We start from the raw sequence: 14,937 nt of genomic DNA, 5'->3' as shown, positions 1-14,937 counted from the left end.
AGTGATTGCCAGGGCTTAGGAGAGGGATGCCAGTGGGAGGTAAGTGATCATGGTGATAAAAGTGTAACATGAGTGATGCTCCCGATGTCTTGACTATATCAGTGTCAATTTACTGGATGTGTTATTTTACTATAGTTTTGTAAGATGTTTACATTGGGGCAACTGGAAAAGGGTACATGGGTTCTGTGTTAGTTCTTACGACTGCCTGTGAATCTACAATTATCTCAAAATGAAGGGTTTAATTTTTAAAAATGATACTGCTTGATTTCATCATTTCATCAAGCTGCTTTTAGCTTAAATAACAATTTCAGAACAATCTACATAATGAATCAGCCAACCCCTGAAAACTCTCAGTTATCTATCTTGTCTTCCCTTTTAGTTTTGTTTGGGTTCTGTTTTAGCAGCCTCTTAGAAAAAAAGGTAATATCCAAGTAGGCCTGGATCACTTCTAACAATTTAGGGTAACTTCAGAATGTCTGCAGATAATTTGATATCTGCATACACAAAAAAATAATGTAAAGTTCTTGCATCTGAGTAGTTTATTGGGAAAGTAGTTAATATATACATAAATCAGTGCTCTGATCAAATTACTTGTTGAGATTCAGAACAGAATATTAACATTAAAAAAACCCACCACTGTGTTAAAAACTTAATGATTTTTCTATTTCTCTCTGGTTGTTGGAGAATTCTCCTTTATTATTCTCTTATTTTGCTGTATATCATGTTGGCTGTTTAATTACTTGTTCCCTGGCAGATGGACGTAGAGAGTGGTAAGAGGTGAACTTCTAATAAATCTGCAGTTTGTCATGGTCTCCCTGGAAAACACAAGTACATGAAAGATAAAGAGTTTCCCTTAGATTAATGTATTTATCCAATGTGACTATGATTTCAACCAAACTCCTAGAAAGAGTTTTTGTTAAGGCGTGCTTTTGGATTTGAAAAAGAAGATATAATTTGTCTCAAACCAATGTATGAACATAGCTCATTTTCTGGTAAAATAGAATAATGAGTGACATTTATCACTGCTAGTTTTCAAAGTGTAGTCTGAAAGTGTAACATTTGGAGTAGTCTTATGCTGAATAAAGAACATAGGGGAGAGAAAACATAACAGGATAGAAAGCCCAGAAGGAGACTCTTCTATGTATGAGAGTCTGTGTATAATATGCTGTATTAATTTATACATTATTTGATTAACATGTTTTGATAAATAATATAGCATAGACTTTATTACATGCTATTACCTAGTATAAGAAGGAAAGAATCTTAAAAGATATTAGAGCAACTGGATAACTATAAACTTGGGCCCTTTTGTTGTATCTAACAGCAAAATAGATTTCATATGAATTTACAGGTTAAGTGAAAAAAGAAAAATCCCCTGCAAGAACAGAGATGTCTGGAAGTAAATAAAAATATTTTTCATATAATAGGTTAAAGGAGGTCTTTCAGAGCATTAAAAGGAAAAACGTAAAGAGAAATATTAATATATTTTGCTATATAAATGGTAAACTTTGTTAAAAATCACTAGTATTGTAAATGTTTGCATTAATGATATATATGAAGATTAATATACTAATATTATAACATGCTCTTATAAATAAGAAAAAAGCGAACATCTAAAGATAAAGACCTTATATAGATAATGAATAAAATAATAATTATAAAAAATAAAATTTGAAACACTCAGCCACTTATTAATGAAAGAAATGCAAACTAAAATAAGAGTATATTAGAATGGCTAATTATTTTTTAAGGACTTATATCTGTCCTGTGGTCTGTGAAGAATGGTTTATTTAATATTTGGCTTGTGGGAATATGTAACCTTTTTGGACAACATTTTTAGAAATAAGTATTTTACAGTGTTAATAGTATTGATTCTCTTTATTCAAATCAGAAATGCATATACACTAGGCAGTTTGTTTCAGCATTATTTATAGTGCTGCCAAGTTCTGACTAACCTGCCTATCCAATAGTAAGAGTACTGTTATGTATGTAATTTTAATTCCTGAGATGCAGTACCATTCAGTCGTTTCAAAACAGGTTTCCACAACTTGTGTCTGTCACAGATGAATGGATCAAGAAACTACACACACACAGATAGACAGACACACACATTTATTTAGGAATATTACTCAGCCTCACAAAAGAAGGAAATCTTACCATTTGCAAGATGGGGAATCTAGAAAAAAAAATTGAGCTCATAGAAGCAGAGTGGAAAAGTGGGGTTGGGGGTTGGATAAATAGGGAGAGGTTGGTAAAAAGGTACAGACTTTCAATTAGAAGTGGAATAAAATCCGAGAATCTAATGTATAAGGTGGTGACTATAGTTGATAACACTGTATGTATAATTGAAATTTGCTAAGTTAGTAGAAATTTAATGTTCTCACTCCCTCCCCCAAAAAAGTATAAAAATAGGTTTCCAAAAAAAATATTTAGTGCCTAGGGAAAATGCTAAAATTATGCTGAATGAGAGATTCAGACAAAATTAATACATTTATTTTTGACATATATTGACAGATTCTCATATAGATAAAAAGAAAAAAGAGATAATATGGTGATATTATCTCAGTCTGATTTATTCTTGCATATAAAAAAAGGCTTGAAGGCAATGCAACAAAATATTAAAGGTTTTGTTGTAATATTGCATCAGTTGTTTAGAAAATTCTTCTAGAATGCAAACAACTATTTATGCACAAAGAAATTAATCACAATGTGCTCAATCATGGGTGAAAATTAAATGTTCATCAGTAGGGAAATGTTTAAATTACATCATCACATACTCACGGTAGAGTTCTATGCAGGCAAGATAATCATGTCTTTGGAAGGGTTTTTGTTTTAATAATGTGGAAGAGTACTTATGGCAAAATGCTAAGTGATGAAACTATAAATATATGTTAAAAAGCTGCAGGGAAATATGGTAAATTGTTAGCAGCTATTACCACTAACTGGAGGAATCGTGATGGTCATTTTCTCAGCACCTTTATGAATATTCCAATCTATTATAAGCCTCCAACCTTTGTAATCAGAAAAAAAAGTTTCTAAAATATCTTTGGACTTTATACATAAAGCACCACATGAATTTATAAATTTATTTAGCTAAAATAGTTAATAAAAACCGCAATATTCTTTAAGCAACATCTCAGCTTCATCCTGATCTGTGATACTTGGCGCGCTGTCTGGATATGGCATCATTAACTGTTGCAAGTAAAATAGCAGTAAAGTATTTATACAAAGGAAGAAAGGAGAGATTAAGGTCCCCTTTTAGTACTAGGTAGTCTGACAGGTTCTGATATGTTTTGTGCACCGTATCTGTATTTTCATGTGCATTGATTTTTCCAAGGGTTTTATGGCTAAAACTAGGTCCCCAAAGAAGTCAGGTTTTTTCTTTGTATTATCCACAACTTGGCTGGAGACAGAACGTCTGCAATTACTCCTCCTGCTTTTAACTGACTTTGAATCCTGTCCTTTCAGCTTGTGCACCTGGCTTTCAGCCAGGAGAAGGCAAAAAACTCTGTTGGTTTTCAAATGTCATTTCCCCTTTGGCTTTGTTGATGGTAAAATTCTGTCTTTGTGTCTGAAATTGGAAACTCTTCTAATCCTGGAGTCTGAGTGTAATTCAGTGGAAGGCTTTCTCTTATCTGTGGCTAGGATCAGCATTTAGTCTGATGTTCATTTACATCCAGGTGCAAAACTTGTAGACTTTTATCTTTAGTGCAGCCTCAGATTTTGTTCCTAGCTCCGCTTGTACTATCGTTAACTGTCAGTTCTTAATTATATCCACATATGAAATTGGGCCAGAGGCAGCAGGATCTGGGTTTTCTCTTCTGCTCTGAGCGCCTGACCCTTGGATATTTCTTCGTTCTGTTCTTTTTTGGTAGGTTCTAAATTTGGATTTGTAGCCCTAACCAGTCAAGACATTGTTTAGCCTAGAAAAAAAAAATTCTTATGTGCCCTCACCCCAGCAGTTAGAATACCCTTTTTATATATTTATTTGGTACTTACTCCACCAGAAAATTAAAAGAGATAAGTCGTGTTATTAACAAGAGTATCTTGTAATACATATACTTCAGAGTTCACAGTGCCTTTGACATGCCTGTTCCAGTGAATCCTCACAGCTCTCTTCTTGGAGCAGGTTTTTGCTCATTTTCCACATGAGAAAACTGAAGATCAGTAAAACTGGATGGTTTTTCCCCAGGCTACCCCGCTGGGAATCACAGGCTCCTCTCTCCACATCTAGCATTCACTTGCTGGACCAGAGCTGTCTTGGAATGACACTCGTGTATGGAATTAATCGTGGTGGAATCCATTCTGAGAACATTATTGATACTTTGATCAAACTTCTTTAATAAGACTTTTCATTTTTATTCATATTTTATTGTATATGTGTGCCACCTACTTTCTGTGCAGAAATTTGCAGGGAAAAGAAATGAGACTCTTGGTAATCCTCTTAACCCCCATTGCTTGTAAGATGAAGTCCAAACTGTTTAACGTGGTATGTAGACTTTCACAATCTGGTTCCAAGCTACTGCAGAAACCTCATCCACTGTCACTCACCTCCAAGTACACTGTACTCCTGCCACATGGAATTTCCCTTGTTGTCTGACCATATTGTTGCTTGTCTGAAACGCTGGCCTCCTCGTTTACTTGGGGAGCTCCTACTTCCATGGTTCTCAGACATTACTGTACATCAGAATCCGCTGGAGAGTTTGTGAAACCATGGATTACTGGCTCTGCATCCAGGGTGTCTGTTTCAGTAGGTCCAAGACCCCCAAATTGCATTTCTAACCAGTGCGCAAGCGATTCTGAGGTTGCTGGACTGGCACCATGCTTCCACAAGCAATGTACATACGGAATCTTGCAACCCAGACTAAAGGGATCTGCAAATTCTTTTCTGACTACAGACATACTTTACTGCGCCTTTCTCTATGCGTTCATACTTTTATCTGTTATACCACATTTTGGAGTATCTATTTGTGAATGGCTTCCCTACTTAACTGTCTAACTTAAAAGGGGCAAGACTTTCTACTTGTTTAGATCCTCATGGTCTAACGTAATATTCGGCATCTGTGGGAACTCCCTAAGAATTTGAATGAATTGAATTTCCAGGTATATTGTGCCTGGAAATATTTGTTCATTTAAAGTTGCTTGTGCAGGATGAATTCTTTGCTTCACTGGTTTTCCTTTTTATTGTGGCTTTTCTTCCAAATCTAACTTTTCTCTTCTTAGGACAACTGGAATGGGAAAACTATTTAAAAAACAAATAACTGAATACTAGGTGCCATGTATGGCACTTTACATATGTTATTGTATGTCATTCTTTGAGTAATTCCTGTGGCATAACTGTTCTGTTCCCATTTTAAAGATAAACTGAAGCTCAAAAAGATTAAGTAATTTTGTAAATATCATGCAACTGAAAAGTGGTACAAAATAAGATTTGAATTCAGCATTTTCTTGCTGTAAAACCTGTTCCAATCTTCTGCCTCCAAAATTATTTCTTATTTCTCTAATGGCATGTTAAAATGATGAGACAGTTGTACATCTTCAGATAAAAGATGACCTCTGTTAGCACTTATAGTGTTGGTTCCTCTTTCCTTTTGTTTACTGCATCCAGGTTTAATTCCTAACTTTTAATATTACATTTATTTCTACCATGCCTCTCTTTCTGTCTCTGTAGATCATTGAAGAGGTAGCTCCAAATGCCTTCACTTCCAGAGCTTTACCAAAACTCATTTCAGGTGACTCAGTTTGTAAATAGTTTTTCTCCCTTAATCCAATAGAAGAATTAAGTTAAGACTCATTTAAAAGGTGTTAAAACTGAGCACTCACGGATAATTTCTAGTAAGTGGTTTTGTTCTCTGCAGCTGAGGGAAAAATAAAATTCATTTTCACAAGTACTCAAGATTAAGTTTATTTTTTGAATCTTTTGGTTTATGTACATATTTCATATATCATATTTTAACTCTCATTTTGCAAACCTTTTTCTTCCTTCCCAAGAAAATTCTCTTGGGAATAACTGGATTTTTTTTTTTTTTTCTCACCATAAGTTATAAACATAGATATATTTTAGAAGGTCAAGTATCTATTCTTTCTCTCACTTATTACTGAAATAATCCCCTGCTGAGGAATAACAATAGATGATCACTTGAGTAAGGAACAAAACTGACCTGTGGCGACCAATCCATTTCATTAATAATTCACTAAACGTAAATTTCATATTTCCTATCATTCTCTGATGTGAAGCTGAAAACCTTGGTCTTAAATCAAAGGGTTGGCGCAAACTTTTAATTTAGTATCCTGTACCTATCCATTTGTTTAAACCATTTGATGAAGAAAACATATAATTTGTCATTTAAAGGGCAAAAAAATATATTTCATTCTTCTTTCTTCCATATTGTATTGTTGGATATTTTTGTTTGGCCCTGACGAATGGACTTTATATTAATAGAGGAAGGTGAATATGGGACTCTTTTTTGATCTGTATTGATTTACTTCCCCTTTATCTGTTTATCTGGGCAAACTTAGTGTTTATGCATTTGTGAATTCTGCAATTTGGAAAAAATTACTGCAGAGTGCTATGCCGAGACTCTTCACATTGTTTATTGGTCCAGTGGCTGAATTGGAATGCCAGAGATTGATTGATTATTAGATTTACTCTATACTTCCACTATGCAAACCTTTGGCTATGCCTGGCTATATTCATTTATAAAAATTTCCAAGCTTAAATTTGAGTTACAGAAGAAAACCATAAAGAAAGTGCATTATAATTAGCCCATTTTGAAAAAGCACTCAACAAAGCTTCAGCCTCATACTCTGAAAACAGATGCAGTTGTTTTAAGATTATTACCCTAGGGCCAGTAGTGAATTGATCCACGAAGGAAAAAAAAAAAAGCAAAAGAATTTCGCGGGTGATAGGATGAATTGGGAAGCTTTTGTTTGATTTTTTTATGAATCTTGGTCCCGTATCTCCGCTGGATCTTTGAGATCAAGCATGTTAAGCACTTCATAAATATTTGTCGTTTACACACCTTCTCTGTATTGTTTTGCTTTGTCTTTCAGATATATAAAAGTAAATTTGGAGTGGCAAATATAAATGCAGACACTGTAAGAAGGTAATTAAAAATGCTGCTTGGGGCTTCCCTGGTGGCGCAGTAGTTGAGAGTCCGCCTGCCGATGCAGGGCACACGGGTTCGTGCCCCGGTCCGGGAAGATCCCACATGCCGCGGAGTGGCTGGGCCCGTGAGCCATGGCCACTGAGCCTGTGCTCCGCAACGGGAGAGGCCACAACAGTGAGAGGCCCGCGTATCGCAAAAAAAACAAAAAACAAGCTGCTTGATGAAAGAGAGGATAAAATTAGAAGCGAGGGACAAACCGGTTTGCTAGTATTGCCTCTAGTAGTCCATTATGTGAGACTAATTAAGTCAATTAACACTAACATTGACCTTTTCATCCGTAGGTAATTATAGGATACTGACTACCCCACACAAAAATGAGGTAAATTGCTATGTCTGTAAAGCCTGAGAATCCAAGGTAGTAAGACAAAACAAAAACAAAACCATAAAATATATTGGAATCGACTGTAAGGTCACCGGTGAGAGTCCAAGAATTAAAATCACTTTATTATAAGCTAAGGGTTTTATTATACATTTTTACTTTAATCCCCTGGTATAGGCTTCAAGGATAGCATTATACTAGGACACTTACAAATAGATACCTATAAAAATCAGAGAACCTACAGAAACCAAGTCATCCTTTTTGTTGTCAAACTCTAGGACAGAGTTTTTATCAGCTATGATCAAGTAAGTTGGACAGGTCATATATCAAGTTAGAACTTGCCAAATTTTTTATAGAAGAAACAGATGTCATCTTCTGTTGTAAACTACATCCTGAGCATATCCCACCCTGACTACTTTACAGCATATATGAACTCCCACTCCACCCCCTTTCCCCTCTCAGGCAAGCCAAACTACCAGGCTGTGTATTTTTAATCACTTTCTGTAGCAATCAAGAATTTGCCATCAGAGTGACCATTTCACGGCTTATCTTTCGAAGCCTGTTCTTGCTAAACAGATTTTAGATAAGAGCAACTGTCAGTAAGTGCCCTTCCTGAAACTAGAAGTCAAAATCCTTGCTATTGAAGCCCTAGGTAAATGGTTCTGGAAGGCATTTGAAATCTTAGTCCTATTCAAGTTCCAAATACAATTTTTTCAGAAATTTCTTTTTTTTAGAAATAACTTCTAATTAAAAAAATTTCAATCCTATATAAAATCTAGAAATGTAGAGAGTCACTGGTAACTCTTATTTACAAGTGTTAATAATCAGAAAGAACATTTTTAACTGAAAAAGAGAAGGAAAAGACCTTTGCGTCTGTTGGAGTTATTTGTGAAAGGACTACAAATGGAAAAAGTTAGGACTCATCATATGTAATATTTGCAAAAGCAAGTGATGATACATCCTTGTGACTTGTCGGAGGGGCTTCAGATAGATTCTTCCTGATTCTAAATGTAAGTCTGCCTTAGACCACTGCTGAGGAAAACTGTTTCTGAAGACATTTTTCATGACATTATTTCAATATTATACCAAGTTGTGTTCGGAAGGGTGACCTAGAATGTGAAATAGGAAAAGTAATAAAGGAAGAATGAAAGCATGACAAAAGCATCTGGTCTTAGTTCCTGAGTAGGAAGTAGAAAAAGGGGTTGACTGGGTTAACCAGATTTGCCCTTTTTGAAACTACCTAGTATCACATCAAAGGCCACAGATCCCTTTGAACAGGTGCTTTTAACCATTGTATTAGATAACCTCAGTGCCTCTTTAGATTTCGAATGGTATACATTCACATAAAATGAGTGAATGTTCAAACTGGCAGGTGAGGCCTGTCTGGTAAAGAATCCATGGTCCTGAGGTGATGGTAGCTTTTCAAAAGATTGGGTAGCTGCTTTAAAAGAAATGTATACGTATAGCTTATTCACTTTGTTATACAGCAGAAACTAATGCAACAATGTAAAGCAATTATACTCCAATAAAGATGTTAAAAAAAATAAGTTCAGGTCCAATATAACATGAAATACTGAAAGTATTAAAGTGACTTTTACAGAAAACAAACAAACAGAAAAAAACCAAACAAAAATGTCGTTATGTGGCTGAACAAAGTTCCATGAAAATCCTGTGTACTTTCTTCTCAATGTCAATTCCTGATTGTTTTCATGATTCTTGTATCAGAGACTTTCAGAATTTTTATCTTAAATGAATCTTTCATTTCTATATTTGTTAGTGACAGTTTCATAAGGATGCCACTATCTGTTGTCTTCCTCCGTCTCCTACTCCATGAAGTAGAACTCCTTCCTTATAACTGGGTGAAGGTGTTCTGAATGACACAGCTGTGATTAGGGAAGATGCTGGTAATTATTTACTGATATATGGGTTGTATTCAGAGCTGTACTAGTAAAAGTGTGTGACTGAAAAAAGTGGGGGGTAGGGGACTTGACTATCCCCCCACCAGGATGCTAAGAATTTAGTTAAGGGGTAAAATTAAACCAGAAAGTAATTACAGAAACAAGTAGGAGAAACAAGGTCTGTGACATTGAAGTAAATGAGAAAAGTGTAGAGAAGGACCAAACTCTTCAGTCTAGTCAAGGCTGCCTTTAGTAGGAAGTGGGGCTTAAAAATGGGAGGCTTTAGGGGTAAGAAGGGTCTTTCCAAAAGCGAATCTGGATGGATCCTGGGAGAACTTAACATGACTAGGTTAGTTCATAACCTGAGATCTTTTTTGATTCTTGGGTTGTCTTGTACACATCAACTTTGATTGCCAAGTTGTCATAACCAGTAATTTTTCCCTTACGTGCTGCTGGACAATAATAAAGCCGTGCATATTTTCATGCATAAAAATATTTTGGTGAAAATTTGCTTGTATTAGTTTCAAAAGTTAACTACCTACCTGGTTATTATTGCCAGAGAAAACGCAAAAGAGGAAACCATACCATGAAGTGAATGAGTGCAAAAAGTCATTTAAAGGTGAGAAAAAAAAGTACGAATTACAGTATAACTTCTATAGTTTAGTCTACAAGTGTTATAATTATTTGACCAGAATCCAGAAAGCTATGTTTATTTGTGGATTTTAAGACATACTTTTATAATAAAAAGTAGTTATATCCAATTTATGTTGTAGCAGTTATTTTCCAAAGATGGCCACACCAATAAATGCCCTCCATGTGGCCTTGTTACAATATGATGTTGACACTCCTCCATTGAGAGTTGGGGTCTTTATTCCTTTGTCTTCGATATGGCCCGGGCTTAGACTCACTTCAATCCAGTAGAATGGAACAAAAATAACCCTGAACTCTGGGTCATCAAAGGAGATAGAACTTTCACCTGGTTCTCTCCCTCAGGGACATTTGATCTTGGAACCCAGATCAGCCATGATGCTGTGAGAGAGTGTAAACTAGCCCATGTAGAGACATCACAGGAAGAGGTCCACACAGAGAGGAACTGGGGACCCTGCCAACATTTAGCATCGATCACTAACTGTTTGAGGGAAGGAAGGAAGGAAGGATGATTCTAGCCCAGAGCCTTTAGTCTGAGTCTTTCATCTGAGGCCTCAGACATCATGGAGCAGAGATGAGCCATCTGCGCTGTGCTCTGTTTGAATTCCTGACCCACAGAATCCACTAGCATAATAGGACTAAGTTATTAATTTGTTATACGGCCATAGTAATTGGAAAATATGTCAGTCGAATTTTCATACCTAAGTTTATGCTGGCTTCAGCTACAGCCATTCACTTAAGCATTTCTTTTTTTTTTTTTGCGGTACGCGGGCCTCTCACTGTTGTGGCCTCTCCCGTTGTGGAGCACAGGCTCCAGACGCGCAGGTTCAGCGGCCATGGCTCACAGGTCCAGCCGCTCCGCGGCATGTGGGATCTTCCCGGACCGGGGCACGAACCCGTGTCCCCTGCATCGGCGGGCGGACTCTCAACCACTGCGCCACCAGGGAAGCCCTAAGCATTTCCTTTTAATATACGAATAACCTCACTTTCAAAAACATCTGTCTGTACTCCTGAAAACTCAGTCTCCAAACAGTGGAGTAATCATTTTGCCAAATTTTAGAAAACAGTTTTTAAATCTCACCTGTGTCCCAGCATGTGGTGCAATTTCCTTGGTTTTATTAAGTGCCCAATTAAGAAAAAATATTGAATGAACCTTCTCAGAGTCTGCTGACTTTTGTTCTCCATGGCGTTCACTGAATTTTCCACCAGTATTGGTGGAAAATAGAAGTACAATTTTAAATACTACTTCTTGGGCTTCCCTGGTGGCGCAGTGGTTGAGAGTCCACCTGCCGATACAGGGGACACGGGTTCGTGCCCCGGTCCGGGAAGATCCCCCATGCCGCGGAGTGGCTGGGCCCGTGAGCCATGGCCGCTGAGCCTGCGCGTCCGGAGCCTGTGCTCCGCAACGGGAGAGGTCACAACAGTGAGAGGCCTGCGTACCGCCAAATAAATAAATAACTAAATACTACTCCTTAAAATTAAAATAAAATTTTTGCAATGGGGAGCCTGTAAGTACATTATTCCATTCAGTGATTGCACTATGATGTAAATAAACGTGGATTATCCACTTATTGTGTGTATGTGTATATATATACATAAATATATTTATGTGTATGTGTGTGTATACATATAGATACAAATTTATATAGTCATAGTTTCTACCATTAAGTGTGTCCACAGTGTGCTGAAATTAAAGGCCAGGTGAGAAAGTATATCATTGATAGAATCTCTGGGAAAACATTTAAAATGTCTCCTTATTTTCATTTATTTGATGAAGTTGAATATGAATGAAAATACTAATTTGACTGCTGAAAACTTATCCAGCAGTAACTTACATGTTGACCACAGTCCAATGAATTTCTACTTCTACATGGAAATCAGCCCCCAAACGAGTATCCTAAACCATTCCTACCTCATTTGAACAATGCTCATTTTTATTGTAAATACCTAATTTTACTTTTATTAAAAAAATTCTTGTAGAAACAGCTTGAAATCTTCAGTATGCCTGTAAGATGACAGAAATACTTCACTGGGTTTCAGAGAAGAATGGCCCGGGTTATAACTTAGATGGGAAGGCAAGAGATCAAATCATTTGTAACTGACCATGTGTGATTTTTAGGATTCTGATGTCCCAGATTATTTGCTCGATTGTTTTGATTACTCCTTGGAATGATCAGAGCAAACCATCATTGCAGTCATCCCTCCAGTGTTTTTCCTCTTTTCTCGGTCTTTTCATGTTTAGCACAGATAGATTTTTGGCAATAATGTGTTTATGGCAAGCTAATCAAATGCACTTCTGCGGAATTTTAATGCATGTTGAGGCAGAATTTATTCATAAGGGGAAAGTGTATGGAATGCATGTAGAAACGTGGAAGAGTCTGGTAGGTCTGGGGAACTGTGAAGTTCATTCATCTACAAGAAGGTATCGGTTCCTCCTATGTATAGGCTATACACTGCACCAGATCCTAGAGTTACCATAATGAATGACAGGATCTTTCACTTCACAGTTCTACTTTGGGTGGTGGACAGGACAGTCAGTGTTGTAGCAGGAGGAAGTGACATAGGGGCATAAATTTGGTTTTGTAGGCTAAAGTGTTTAGACTTAAATCTGTAGTCCATACATTTTCAATGGAGGCAAATCATTCTTAAGGGACTGAAAACGGACTCTTATTGGGGAAAGGGTTCAAAAATCTTAAATATTACAATGGTTTATCAATAATGTCTAATATCAACCCTATATAACCAAATATGACTTCTTAATACTTCGCTCCTTGGGTCAGAAGGGGTAATGGGTAAAAAGTTGGGAAACGGTGCTGTCAGCCATGGTGCTTCTCTCTCTGTCTCTTTAGCAAAAGGCTTAATTTTTTTTTTTTTTGTCCATAATGTAGCCAGTTGAAGAGAAACCACTGGATTTCATTTTCCTAGAGATGTATTGTAACCTGTCCTGATAACTGCTCTCCTGTAAAAGCAAATCATTGTAGCAGGGCAGGGCCTTCAGCATATGGAAGAACAAAAACATTTTCCTCAGTAAGTCCTTAGTAAGAATCATCTGGCCTTTTTAGGGATAATTACACTAAGCTTTATGTTGTAGGTCTCATCTGTGAAATGTATATACATCTGCCTCTTTTCTTAGGGTATGATTGCCTTTTAAAAAATATTTTCCCTAAACCAGAAACATCATGGTGAAAGAATTCATTTATATTTCTTAAGATGTATTCGTTTTGTCCAGAAAAACCAGTAGATTAAGCCAAGTTATTAGTGAAATAATTTGAACTGATTCTCTACCTCCTAAAATATATACATTCCAAAAACAAAATGAGGCACTGAGATGAATTTTGATTTGATCTTTTCATTTGTATGACAGCAACATGAAAATCTTAATTATTTTCAGGGTCAAATAGCTTGTTGCTAGAGACGCAACTTCCCTGCCTAAGGCAAGCTGTTACGTATGTTTCTGTCACTTTGTTAGTTAAGGCACATTTATATATCACTTATTTAAAGTTTGGAGACAGTTATATTTGCCAAATATAATGGCAGTGTGTCAGCCATTGCTCATTAGAGGGCACATACTTTATTAAGAAGTAGTACAATTCTGCTCTTACATTATGTTCCTGATTTTTAGATAAATCATTCTCTTTGTCAACAAAATGGCAGTGTGAGTAGGCTGCGTCATGAACTCAGTTGGAGCAAACCAGGTTGTTTGTTGAACAGGGATCCCCTGTGTCTTGGATAAATGAATGCTCCTTTTTACTCTTTACAGGTTAATGGCACACGTTAAGGTAAAATGCGTGACATTAAAGTACTAACGTTTTTATACAAACAGTGCTGCCTAGGAGACACTCAGAATTTCTGTTCATTGATCAACTAAGCAAAATATCTTTGTTCTTCAACAGGTGGTTAAAAATGAACGGTTATTAATCGTATATATGTTGCAAAATTTGCAGGGAAAATAGAATTCATCTATCATCCTACATATTTTAAAAATAGTTGAAATGATGAATAGCATGGATGAAGAATTGCCATGCTGCATCCTTGAAGCAAAGACTACTTGGCAATTTTCTCTCCTAAGCTTTGGTCCGTGATACCTGAATTCTTTGAGGAAACCAGAAAAAAAAATCATGTCAGATTCTTGCAAACCAAAATGTTGACGTTGTTTTTCTGTTCTTTGTCTAGACTTCTCCACAGAAAAAATATTATGGGGTTTATTGTGAAGCAGTTTATGCAGAAGCAGACCAAAGATTCAATTACAATGGTGACACAGTAGTGGCGGGTGCTCCAGGGAGCTCAGGAAGCGAGTTCACCGCAGGTCTCCCATGAGTGGTCACTTGTTACCTGGTTTTCCTCTGTGACATGAGTTTGTACATGACTCAGACAATAGTTATGGGGAGTTCTTTGTGAATAGGTTGTGAGGGTGCTGGTGGAAAATCTATTTACTAGGCTCTGGTGAGTTTAGGCTCCACAGAGAGAAGATGCCGATGAAGGTAGGTTCCCTCCTACACAGCAATTCTGTCTTGGGAGTAACTCCAGGCTTTGGCTTCTTGACCAGGCTCCAGTCAGTGTTGCCCACTGATCTTGTCCTTGTCGACTCTCTTGACACCAACCCAGCCAATCCCATATGCCATGTCTCAGTGAAGTGGTTTAGAAATTTGGAGTCAAACAGACCCGACTTTAAATATCACTTCCACCACTTATTCTATGACTTGGGACAACTTACTTGATTTTTCCCAGCCTCAGTTTTCTCATCATTCTCATTCGAAAAGTTTATATGGGAAGTAAATGAGACCGTGTAGGTGATGGGCGTAGCACAAGGACTGGTATATAGTAAGCGCTAAATAGGCATTCGCTGTAACTATTAGGATTTTTATCATCATATTGTTTACTATCATTATTATACCATCATTAA

General features: G+C 36.7%; 1 protein-coding gene across 1 annotated transcript in view; it reads left to right on the top strand.

Annotated features, from left to right (window-relative positions):
• Nucleotides 1-14,937, top strand: part of NRG1 (neuregulin 1) — a 1,020,295-nt gene that overhangs the window by 228,066 nt on the left and 777,292 nt on the right. The gene's annotated exons all lie outside the window — the stretch shown is intronic.

The sequence above is a fragment of the Phocoena phocoena genome, chromosome 21 (assembly GCF_963924675.1).
Source record: "Phocoena phocoena chromosome 21, mPhoPho1.1, whole genome shotgun sequence".
NCBI classification, from domain to species: Eukaryota; Metazoa; Chordata; class Mammalia; order Artiodactyla; family Phocoenidae; genus Phocoena; species Phocoena phocoena.
The sequence above is the reverse complement of the archived record's forward strand: the minus strand, read 5'-3'. Positions and strand labels throughout refer to the sequence as shown.